The sequence below is a fragment of the Orbicella franksi genome, chromosome 1 (genome assembly GCF_964199315.1).
Source record: "Orbicella franksi chromosome 1, jaOrbFran1.1, whole genome shotgun sequence".
NCBI classification, from domain to species: domain Eukaryota; kingdom Metazoa; phylum Cnidaria; class Anthozoa; order Scleractinia; family Merulinidae; genus Orbicella; species Orbicella franksi.
The window spans coordinates 42,127,152-42,140,445 of NC_138145.1; the positions used below are offsets into that span (position 1 = coordinate 42,127,152).

General features: G+C 40.1%; 1 protein-coding gene across 3 annotated transcripts in view; it reads right to left on the reverse strand.

The window, feature by feature from the left end:
- Nucleotides 1-2,002, reverse strand: part of LOC145480989 (uncharacterized) — a 28,295-nt gene extending 26,293 nt beyond the window's left edge. For 2 of the 3 annotated variants that reach the window (XM_081459381.1, XM_081459372.1), the window contains exon 1: nucleotides 10-2,002. The gene's annotated coding sequence lies outside the window, so the exon portion shown is untranslated. The remainder of the gene's footprint in view (nucleotides 1-9) is intronic. The other variant, XM_081459355.1, reaches the window with a different exon arrangement.
- Between the last annotated feature and the right edge of the window lie 11,292 nt (nucleotides 2,003-13,294).

Sequence of the window (13,294 nt, forward strand, 5' to 3'; positions counted from 1 at the left end):
AAAACTTACCTTTTTCCATCAGCTCAGAGCATAAAACGACATATAAGAGCCCTTGATCTTATTCTTTGCCTTTTTCCCTGTCATCGCTGTGAAAATCTGCAAGAGAATCTCGTATCTCTCATCATTTGATCACGCAACGTGACAACATCCACGTGAGAGCCCCCGACATGTGCGTGGATCCGCGCGGATATATGACGTCAGGATGGCGCAATTTGTTCTAAAAATAGAACAATTGTCCCATATCATAGGTGCGCGCAGATCCCAAGACTTACGGTCTCCGTCCCCGATTATGGCTCCTGCTATATAGGAATGTGCCGCTGTGAAGGGTATGGTTTTCAAGCAGTTTACTCTAGGATAGGGTATATAAATCAGAGCGTTTGGGTCTAGAATAGGGTATCATTTTTCAAAAAACTGACTAGTTGGTTGAAGATTTGATCTAAACTAAGGAAACCAGGAACTGCCAGTCAAAAATATAAAAAAAAATCAAATCGGCAAGTTTAAATTTACGCAAATCAGCCTCAACAGTGTCGATAGATGGGGGGATTTGGGGAGTTTACTCTAGTATAGGGTAGCAAAACTCAGCTGAGCTAGCTCTGGTATAGGCTAAGGGTTCTAGGGTCCCAGCGGCACATCCCCACCCAGAAATTCCCAAAGGACCCCCCCCCCCCCGGGGTCTGGGTCTCAGATACATGCTACGTTCACAATATCCTCAACTTTGGAGACAACTGAGAATTTCCAGGTGAACTAACTACATTTTCGCGTAGCTTTCGGCACAGAGGAGATTATTGACAATAAAAAGAAAATGGCTCGAGTAAAAGTGACAGCTCTACTTCTGCGGCATTCAAGATAGATAAATCGTTTAAAAATCTATCCAAAGAACACTGTGGTAACTCACATGCAGAACTCTTGTGCAATTTCATTGAAGCCCGTATCTATAAAGGACGCAGGTATAAGAAGTGTACAGGGAAAAATTTGAAGCGGTTAATTAGATAGCGGAGGCATCTTCGAAACGGTGTGTTTCCTAAAACGAAAAATTTATATGGTCGACACAAGTCAATTTGGTATTTTGCGCAGTCTGTTTAACGTTTATCGCTGCTTTTATGCTTTTTATGTTTATTATTGCTGCTTTTATGCTCTATGGTTCACGAAACAGAGTAGAACTGGTCTCCGACAGGCTTTCCATTAGTTGGACGAGAAGTGCAGAAAACGGCGAGCGAGTATTAGTGATGCGTGCTTCATGAAAGCGCTCGGCTCGCAACAAGCCCCTCTCTCCATTTTTTCGGTCGCCGTTTTGAATTTTCGAAAATTTAGGTGGCTCTGTCTCTGTAAGCATAATAGAAATAGATATAATATTTTTCCCCTCTTTCATCCTCAGCATCGTCATCGTCATAATCATTTACTTTTTCTGGCTTTGCGGAATTGGTTACCGACAAGTGTCCGACAACCCTCAAACATGTTCTCAAGGAAAGTCGAACTCCAGTGAACAATGGGGACCTTGCGCAAAACACGACGGCAACGGCAACGGCAACGAGAACGTCACGAAACAAAAGGTTCTATGAGCAGAACAACGGCTGTGCACGTGCATTATAATTCTTGGCACATTTCTTTGCCGTCCTCTACAAAACAACAACGTGAAATGACCAATTTCCAAGTTTTTTGACAACGGGACCCACTACGGCTAATTTTTCGTATTTCTATTTGGAACTGAACGCATTCATAGCATATTTAGCAGGAGCAAGTTTTAATACCGACAAACACACTGAATAGATCTGCGTAAATGCGAAATTCCAAAGTAAAATATAAATACACTTTTTAATAGGCGTCGTCCTTGCGGTCACCGTCGTATATGCGTACAGTCCCTAATTATTAAGACAATTAGCGTCGTATCTCTCGTTCATAATTAAACAATAGAGTGTTTCTGTCGAGGAACTATCGGCTGATAGTTGCTCCGCGGAAATTTCAGAAATTTGATGTTCTTAAAACAAATATTTGCCCGAGAAGCGACGCTAGCAAATATGCTAGTTTTAAGACCATCAAATTTCTAAGGGGCAACTGTCAGACCGATAGTTTCGAGACGTAAACACTCCATTGTTCACCACTAAATTTTCCTCCGCGCGCCAGTTCAAAAATCATATTGAATTTTTCAACTTTTTTAGATGAAAGCCGTGAAAGCCAAATGTAAAATTTGAAAAAGAAAACAAACAAAAACCCTTTTAATACAATTTCAATTGTTTACTTTCTATAAGTCCGCTTCTTGACAGAAATATTTTCACGGACGAGTACTATCCATCAGGGTATTTTCCTCGGACGGGCTCTATGGGCTGATAGTGTCTCTCCGCGGATGAACATTATCGCGTCACGTGATCAATTTAAGCCAATAACAATCGGAGAAAATTTAGTGGTGAACTATAACGAGAAATAGGGGAGAAGCTTTCTCTTGCCGCGCTTCTCCCCCACTTTTTCGCTTGCCGATTTTCGCGCTGCGCCCCAACTAACTGAACGCCTGGAAGAGGCTAACATGCTTTATAATTAGTTACCTAGTTCAGACCGATGTTAAAGGCATTGTGAAGGGCTTTTGTTGATGGTCTTATAGCTAATGATGAAAAAATAGCTCCTTCTAAAAAACACATCCAATTTAAGACTAGATCAGAACGCAAAAACCATACCCTTTTTATGACCAAAATGGCTTTAAAACCATAACCTTTGGGGCCGCACATACCTATATAGCTCATACAAGGGAGTCTCCCCCCTCTCGAATAAACCCCACGCTGAGATTTTGAAAAGAATATAATTTTGTGTGTTAAAAATTTGTAATAAACACAATACTATATGTTTTTAACTAAACGGTATAAAATTTTTCCAGCAAGTGAAGCACTGCAAGTGAATATGTGAAAGATCATATATTTGAACTGCGGAGAAAGATATAAAGATATCACTGATTGATCATAAGCAGTTGTGAAATTAAAAGCTGAAGAAAAAAAAATCCGGTCAAGCCTGAATTTTTTCCAGGCTTTAGTTTCACAACTGCTTAAGGTGATTCCTTAGTATTGCATTGCGCATCCCTACTGCACACGATTTTCGCGTCATTAGCGCGCACATGAGCGCGTGCGCGTACAAAACGTAATAGATTTCCCTCAAACTAAGCTCGATAGCGAAATAAATGCTCCTTTTCTCTTAAACGAGCACGGTGATCCCCACTTTTTATTTCATAATTTCAATGAGAACAATATCCTCAATAATTGAGAAAAAAATTAGCTGAAATTTATGGCTGCTTTTTTGGCAAATGAAATAAATGCTACTGAGGGAGAAATAGCGGGCCCAAGAGCGCATGTCCAAATTATGTTTCCTTTCAAGGATAAAAAAATGCAGGGTATTTGAAGACATTTTGTTTTGGGGGGGGGGGGACGTAGATGAATACAAAATCAAAGAAAGTCAAACTCTGTGTGATATAACACGCTGCATTGAAAAATAATCGAGCTTATTTGTTGCGCACTGAGATTACAAAAGTCCCTTAAATAACCGTTTTTGTCAGCATTGTGGCGTGAAAACAAGCACGGTGACCCCCCTTTTTACTACGTTTTTAATATCTCCTTGTCCTGTAACAACAGCATACCAAGTTTCATCGGAAATCTATGGCGGGTTCTTTTACCAGGGAATCACCTTAAGTTGTGTATATAACTGCGATGATCAATCATGTCTTCAAAAACAGCACTAGCCGTATGTTCATCACGCCAATAACATTTTTGCAAAAGTTATGTGTGTCAGATATGTAACAATTATTTCGACTGAAGAGAAGTTGAATAGGAAATTATTTCTCTTCTCTATTTGTCTCCTATACAAGTTGTTTAGAAAATCTTTCTGACAAAGTTACAAGTTTTGAACAAATCAACTTTTTATTGACACTGAAGGCTTCATTTTAACTTGTATTTTTGCAAAATACAGCTAATTACATTACTTACAATATTGATACTTCAGCGTAACTAACATTACAATACATAACATTACAATACATCTGCTTGCACAATACTTTTAAAGCTACTTTGCACTGTTTATGATATTTCGCTTGTCCGATTCCAATGAGCTTGTCCGATTCATCTTTGTGTTCACATACTACAAAACAAATGTACGGATAACGTAATCAGTTTTATTAATTGCGATCTTTGCCTGAAAAAAAATGCCCCCTTTTAGCGGGGAGGCGGCAAGAGGGAGATGATAAATTAACTTGCTAGAATAAAGAATCAACTTGTCAGATACAGAGAAGCACTAACAGTTAGACTCTGATTAAAATTTATCGACGCGTTCACTTACTATGGTTGTTCCAACATATGATTTGGGAGGGGTGGGCGAAGAGCCGGAGTACGCCAAAGCTGAAAGGCGACAATGATGAAAAAGGCCCAACCCCTCCCTCGCCCAAACAGCATTTGAACTTGGAACGTCAGGTTACCAAAACGACATCTGAACTGCATAAAGAACAACATCTGCGGATTTAAAAAATAGTGTTATATTGTCAACTAAACTGGGTTATTCTTTATAGAGGAAAATGACGGGTTTGATTGGGGTAAGAAGGGAGGGGTTGAGAGGAAAAGAACATATACGTTGGAGACACTCTAAATCAAACTATTTGTTTCTCTTTCAACATCGTCTCGCTATCGGCCTTTATAATCTATCAAATATTTTGCACGCAGTTGGTCGAAACGCGTCACCTGACTGAATAAATCCCCGCTAAAACTGGGGAATATCCGAGTGATATTCCCCAATTTTGCAAAACTGCGCGAGTTGCGAAAAATCTTTCAAGGATAAGAAACACAAAATTAAAGCCCCCATTTGCCACGAAAATATGCTCGGATATTTGTCCTTAATTGAACATTATCTGTTCCTTGAAGCCAATAGCTTTTCGAATATCCAAGTACAAAGACCAGAGGATATTTTCGCGCCAAATGGAGGCTATCGTTAATGTATTACAGGATTATCGTTTTAGACATATCAGGCCAAGCAAGCCCGGGGGGGGAGGTACTCCCTTACATTGGCTATATAGATATGTGCGGCCCCAAAGGGTATGGTTTTTCAGCCGTTTTGGCCATAAATAGGGTATGAATTTTAGCTGACTTTGGCCATTTTGGTCATAAATAGGGTATGGTTTTTGCACTCTAGCCTTGATATGGGTATGTTTTTAAGAAGCCACTTTTTCATCATTATCAAAAAGAAAATCGACAAAAGCCCTTCGCAAATTATGTTTACGGTAATTTAACATTGGTCTAAACTAAGGAACTTATTATAACGCAGGTCTGAAACAGGGATTTGATTTAAGGGTCAGGTCATAAACAGGGTTTCAAATTTTTGGTCAGGTCATAAATAGAGTAGGGAATATCGCAGATTTTGGTCATAAATAGGGTAAGGGTTTTGGGAAGTGGGTAGCACACCCCCACCCAATTTTTCTGGGAGTACCCCCTGGGCAAGCAAGAAACCTTTACCTGTTGAATAGTTCGGCGACACTTCGGTTACTCGATAATCTATTATTCCATGTCAAGATTAGTAACGGGATTCTCAACACATGAACAGTGTATAAATCAGCACAATCAGAAATGCGACGACACTAAAGTGATGTTCTCGACAATTCAGGACAATTGCCTGTTACATTAGAATTTCCTAATTTCCTAATTTCCTTTGCTTCAGTTTTTCTCCAAAATTCAAGATATTCGTTATCGAAACATCCTATATATAGGATTTATTTTATTATTTGTAGTTTAGTACAGAGATCTTGGAATATTGGCCGAATCGCTGGCCGACTTCTTTCGCAACCACTCCGATTTCAATTGAAACAAGCAATTTATGCGATTAATTTCCGGGTTTAGAGTTATACCAGTTACTTGTCTATTTTTTTACATACTATAAAGTAATAAGACTGAGACTCTTGAGCTTCAAAAGCAAAAGAAAATAATAGTTTTCAAAACAGCTCCTTACCTTTATATAATTCCGCTTCGCGTGTAAAACTTCGTTAGTCGGTTCCCACCGCACTGACTGAAATAAATACCTGTGTAGGTCAAGTTCCTCGAATCTAATGCCTGACAAATTCTCTCTCCTTAACCAGAGATCCACACCAATTGAATTGAAAGGTAATGTCTTTACGCCAACAAACGAACACAGCATAACAACAAGCATCCGTGAGTTTCGATAATATGCAAATTATGCATATTGCATAAGGGTTGATTAAATGTAAGAGAAAGAAAACGAAAGATTTCATCTAGGAATGGACAAGCATTCCAATTTCGATTCTGTATCAATCATTTGGGAATCACTTCCCTTTATCACTTCCCATATTTTTAAAATATGCGTTCGGGAGCCATAATCGGGGATGGAGACCGTAAGCGCGCGCCATTTCAAGTATTGAGGGCGGTGAACACGGTAGAGGCAGAAGACAGTGAAGACGAAGATGAAAGCGAGAGCGAAGATCATGGCAGTACGTTTAAATGCAGCAAGTGTAAAAAGCGGTATCATCGTGAGCTGCTGCAGTTTGAGTGAAGTAAGACAGTGTCGAATTTAGGTATGTTCCGCTGTAAGCTTATGTATATCGCTGACCATCTTAAAGCGTGGTCGCAAAAACACGAAAACTCATGCAGTGGCAAGGAACCTACCAGAAAATGCAAAGCCAAATTGTCTGAACACCAGAAGAAAACCAGAAAAGTGCTTTCTTCCCTCGGTTTTGATGATTTCTTTACATCTGAATGCGTGCCGAGTGTAATAACATTTCTCAACAAGATATCTGCGACAAGCAGTGAAACGACCAAAATACGAGGATCCAGGTTCGCACAAGCACAACAACAAGCTGACAAACTTAAAACAGAATTGGAGAAAGGAGACGAGAACGTCATTGATTTGCATGTTCATTTGCGTGTAAAAAAAAAAATTGAATTAATTATCGTCGGTAATTGCGAAATCGCCTCGACCACGCGTGGCAGGAAAAACAAGTCACGTGACTTATGTTTTAAAAGGAAAATCTTATCATGTAACGGACATTCGAAGTCAAGTCAATCAACAGTCCCGAGCAAAACATCAAGATAGCAATCAAAGGGATCCGACACCCAGGAACACAAATTGTAAGTTTCGAAATCGTTTGTCGCTTCGATTTAGAATGTTGTAAATAATAATTCATCTTGTAATTATTTCTATTTCAGTTGACTACGATGTAACCACGGACGCAACGAGCCGTGTCTCTAGTTCAAATAAATCTGACAACGTTTGATCCCTGGTGGGCTAATCTTCAAAGTAAGTAGCGCCTTTAACCGCAGGAGCGAACCAGTCATATCATTTTTTCGCTACGTTGGTGTGACCATTTGGACGATAGTCTTCGCTCGGGATGATCTTGTTAGCTCGTCACGCAAACAACAATATATTGCTCAACATCTAAATGAATTTCGACAAGCGCAAGAACTGACATTAAAGTGGTCTGAACTGTGCTGTGTTGCATGCCTAAATTCTTCTGATTGTCTTTTGCTACAGCTGATGATAAGTGAGATTTTTGGGAACATCTCTTCTTTCCGACATAAATTTGTAGTCCACGCGATGAAGATTAGTGAAGAATATGACGGAGACTTCAAGCAAACCATTTCTTACTCCGCTTCAGAAGGACATAGTAGCCTACATTTCTGGGTATGTCTGCAGGAAAACGAGAGATCGTCTCCAACAGTATAGCAGTGAAAGGTTCTCGAGAATAGTGACCGCATTAAATCAGAAGTTACCAAGCGTTAAAACACAAGCACCTGCAATGTCGTACCCCAACTTAATGACACTGTCTTTAACCAGAGGCGGCCTAACCCAGGTGGATCACGCAACGTATAATTTCTTTTGTCGTCTCGAAGTTTCAGTTCGTCCTTTTTTAAACTTATCAAGTTTTCGTTGCAGCACCCGACAGTCAGACAGTAACCTTCTCGACCAATTAGTAAACAATTCTTCTTTACTGAAGCCAACCTGGCCTTTTTCGTCAACGCTTCCATCGGAAGACAGCAATTTATTTTTAAAACTCTTCGTAAACCTGTACTTTCGGGTGAGGAAGTGGTCTTACCTAAAAAGCTACAAGGAGGATAGAAAATTGAAAGTAAGAAAATGCAGTTCGGCGCAAAGTTCTGCTGAATTACATGGAAAGGACAGTATCAGAAAAGCTCTCATGTCCTCCAGGGCCATAGCCTGCAGAGCAGGCGAGATTTTTGCGAGCGAGCGCTCACATCGTAAAAAGTTTAGCCGCCATCTTGAATTTTTCATGCAGTGGAAGACTGGGGAGAGAAAGAAAGTTTTACCAAGGGGGTGAATGATAGGCAAGAGGAAGGAGAGGGGAGGGGTGGAGCGAAGAAAATCTCGCCTGCCCGAGGTCATTGTTCTTTTAGGAAACTCCGTTCGCCCACGAACGGAGTTTCTGATTGGTGCGGCTTGGCCCTGCCTGTCAATTGTCTGTCAGTCAGTTTCGTTTCGTTCGTGCGGGTAAGAAACATGGCAAATTCTGTCGAAAGTGATGTTGTTAGTTTCGATTCCGCTCTCGAGGAATCTCTCAAGCGTTTATGTGAACTTGGAATGTCTCGCGAATTACGAACGGAGCAAAAAGACGCAATTTCTACACTGGTATCCGGAAAAGATCTGTTGGCAGTGCTACCCACTGGCTTTGGGAAAAGCTTAATATTTACGTAAAATGGGGTTGACTAGCCTACACGACTTCTACGGTTCGTGACATTTGCACATTTGCCGTTCTCTGTTCGGTCACTCGACCTTTCTTGTCGCTTCACTCGTGTTCATGAAGGGCACTTCATGTTGTGTAACAAGAAGATCTGTTAGATCTTATAACCGCGCTTTTAAAATTTAACTGTTTTCTTAGTACTACAGTCGCAACGCAGTGCATATTCCAAAGCAATCTTTGATGATTCATTGATTACTGTAGACATCACAGCACTTGATCAACATAAACTCTATTATCGCACCATCAGTCGTAGCCGTTGTGACATCTCCGATGACGTAATAGTCTTAATCTGGAAGTTTCTTCGGGATATGTATGGGCATGAAGATACGAACACTATTACAAACCGCTTTCTTTCTTTAAAGTCACGATTAAATTTAATTGTTTTTTTCCCTTGAGTTAAGGGTTAGCAAAGAAGTCACACGAGTCACATAATTCAAGAATTGCGTTATCTACGGCTATCTTTAGTACGGTGGTTATTTCCCTATCAATGACGTAATCTTTGCACGTTCTGACACGTTCTTTGCTTGGCTTGCAAATATTTAATTTTCTTTCCGATCTATGAACTCGCTGCGATGAAACAGTCAAAGGATTTACTTCATTTGCCTAAAACCGCAAGAAATACTCGCAAAATTACAAATAAATTAATGACCGCCGCTTCTGCCGAAATAAACTTGCAAAGTAAACACGATCTTATTTGTCGCGTAGCGAAAGTGAAAGCTGCAACGTCAGCGCATTCCATGGCTGACGTAATACCTTTTTTCAGCGTATTTATTATTCCCTTTAAATCCAACGCTTTGATAAAGCGAAAAGAAAATATATTTAACCCACAAAAAAGAAAACAATATCCGTAAAATTGTCCGTGTGTTTATGTTTTAACAGCTTCTGGCGGAAAAACATCACACGTTGCGTGACTCAAAGTTTGGCCGAGCGGAGGTCTGCGTCTGGTCACCGACAAAAAAAATAAAAAAACAAGAAGATCTGTTTGATCTTATAACCGCGCTTTTAAAATTTAACTGTTCGCTTAGCACTACCGTCGGAACGAAGTGCACATTCCAAAGCAGTTATTGATGATTCTTTTCTTACTGTAGACATCACATCACTTGATCAACACAAATTGTATTATTGCACCATCAGTGGTAGCCGTTGACAAATCTCCGATGACGTAATGGTCTTAATCTTTGTAGAACTTTCTTCGGGATATGTATGGGCATGAACGATATAAATGACACGATAATAACACTATTAACAACAGCTTTCTTTCTTAAAAGTCATGATTAAATTTAATTGGTGTTTTGCACGAGTAAAGGGCTAGCAAAGTAGTCACACACGTCATATAATTTAATAATAAAACTCTATCCCGACCCATGTATCGATTTTGGTCACTCCAGTGACCACAGATTGAAAACGTGACAGAAAATTGGCGTTACTTTCGATGATCTCATCATTAGCCAATTATAGGCCATTTTTCAGCTCTTTTCGTCATATCCCCCCTCGGGAGAATTTTGTCAAGTTAGCTAATTTAGTATGCAAGCCACCGTAATGGCGGCCACCGTAATGGCGGCCACCGTCGACGAAATGTTTATTTGCTCAAAATTGGGGCAAAATCTTTCGGAGACGGAAATCAGGACATTTGTAAGGATACAGAAAGTAATTTGGAGCCGGTTGCTGGCTTCTAAGGCTGAATTTATCCAGAAGTAAGCTGTATTTTCGTTTTCGTGCCGAAAGCCGTGCGATGAAATGTTATCGGCTTGTTCTGCTGTCTTGTTCTGTTTTTCTCTTGGTCTTTGCTGTAGCCCGCCAAGGCCAGTCTTTCGTCTAAATCAGTTGAAAAAAGTTCGAAAAAGATGTTCCCATTCAAGTTTAAGCTCTCAGGCGATAATTCTGGAGATTTTTGGCCGAAACGTTCGGCTTTGTTATGTTGGTGTTTTTCGGTTGCTATGGGCGACCGTTGCTTCCTTTGTTGGGTCAAGTCTGGGGAGTGAGCTCACAAAAAAATTCTAATTAATTCTGGTTTTGTTCGATTTCGCTGAAATTTTAACACGATAAGGCTGGATTGTTAACGAATAGATTTACCGCCTGCCGATGTGTGGTAGCTATTAACGCTAAAGTGTTATATCGCTTCGAAGTCAGGGTTTTGAAGAGATTTTTTTGCAACATGTGGGTTCGGCGTGATTTTGTAATCGGAGGTTTTTGTTGACCCCGAAGGAAAAAATATCCGGAAAAGGTCATTTCATCGACGATTCAAAGGAATATAAATATGTATATGTTCCGAGCTAAATTTCTGCTAAAAAAATATAATTTTTGACGAAGGCTGGGTTTTTAATTTTTTCCCACGAAAGTCAGTATCGGAGATGAGATTTATTAATGTTTCAACAGCTTTTGGCGAGTAAACATCACAGGTTGCGTGACTAAAAATTTGGTCGAGTGGAAGCTTGGGTCTGGTCGCAGACAAAACTGCGAAAACAAGAAGATCTGTTAGATCTTATAACCGCGCTTTTAAAATTTAACTGTTCGCTTAGCACTACCGTCGGAACGCAGTGCACATTCCAAAGCAGTCATTGATGATTCTTTTCTTACTGTAGACATCACATCACTTGATCAACACAAACTGTATTATTGCACCATCAGTGGTAGCCGTTGACAAATCTCCGATGACTTAATGGTCTTAATCTAGAACTTTCTTCGGGATATGTATGGGCATGAACGATATCAACGACACAATAATAACACTATTAACAACAGCTTTCTTTCTTAAAAGTCATGATTAAATTTAATTGGTGTTTTCCACGAGTAAAGGGCTAGTAAAGTAGTCACACAAGTCATAAAAAAACCCTATCCCGACCGATGTATCGATTTTGGTCACTCCAGTGACCACAGATTGAAAACGTGACAGAAAATTGGCGTTACTTTTGATCCTCACCAAATTTGTCGTATCCCCCCCCCCTCGGGAGAATTTTGTCAAGTTAGGTAATTTAGTATGCAAGCCACCGTAATGGCGGTCGCCGCCGGCGAAATGTTTATTTGCTCAAAATTGGGGCAAAATCTTTCGGAGATGGAAATCAGGACATTTGTAAGGATACAGAAAGTAATTTGGGACGGGTTGCTGGCTTCTAAGGCTGAATTTATCCAGAAGTAAGCTGTATTTTCGTTTTCGTGTCGAAAGCCACGCGATGAAATATTATCGGCTTGTTCTGCTGTCTTGTTCTGTTTTTTCTCTTTGTCGTTTTTGTAGCCCGCCGAGGCCAGTCTTTCGTCTAAATCAGTTGAAAAAGGTTCGAAAAAGATGTTCCCATTCAAGTTTAAACTCTCAGGCGATAATTGTGGAGTTTTTTGGCCGAAACGTCGGCTTTGTTATGTTCGTGTCTTTCGGTTGCTATGGGCGACCGTTGCTTCCTTTGTTAGGACAAGTCTGGGAAGTGAGGTCACAAAAAAATTCGAATTAATTCTGGTTTTGTTCGATTTCGCTGAAATTTTAACACGATAAAGCTGGATTGTTAAGGAATAGATTTACCGCCTGCCGATGTGTGGTAGCTATTAACGCTGAAGTGTTATATCGCTTCGAAGTCAGGGTTTTGAAGAGATTTTTTTGCAACATGTGGGTTCGGCGTGATTTTGTAATCTGAGGTTTCGGTTGACCCCGAAGGAAAAAATATCCGGAAAAGGTCATTTCATCGACGATTCAAACAAATATAAATATGTATATGTTCCGAGCTAAATTTCTGGTGAAAAAATATAATTTTTGAGGAGCGCTGGGTTTTTAATTTATTCCCGCGAAAGATGAGATTTATTGTTTCAACAGCTTTTGGCGAGTAAACATCACAGGTTGCGTGACTCAAAATTTGGCCGAGTGGAAGCTTGGGTCTGCTCGCACCGAAGTCGAAAAAAACAAGAAGATCTGTTAGACCTTATAACCGCGCTTTTAAAATTTAACTGTTCGCTTAGCACTACCGTCGGAACGCAGTGCACATTCCAAAGCAGTCATTGATGATTCTTTTCTTACTGTAGACATCACATCACTTGATCAACACAAACTGTATTATTGCACCATCAGTGGTAGCCTTTGACAAATCTCCGATGACTTAATGGTCTTAATCTAGAACTTTCTTCGGGATATGTATGGGCATGAACGATATCAACGACACAATAATAACACTATTAACAACAGCTTTCTTTCTTAAAAGTCATGATTAAATTTAATTGGTGTTTTCCACGAGTAAAGGGCTAGCAAAGTAGTCACACAAGTCATAAAAAAACCCTATCCCGACCGATGTATCGATTTTGGTCACTCCAGTGACCACAGATTGAAAACGTGACAGAAAATTGGCGTTACTTTTGATTCTCACCAAATTTGTCGTATCCCCCCCCCCCTCGGGAGAATTTTGTTAAGTTAGCTAATTTAGTATGCAAGCCACCGTAATGGCGGTCGCCGCCCGCGAAATGTTTATTTGCTCAAAATTGGGGCAAAATCTTTCGGAGATGGAAATCAGGACATTTGTAAGGATACAGAAAGTAATTTGGGACCGGTTGCTGGCTTCTAAGGCTGAATTTATCCAGAAGTAAGCTGTATTTTCG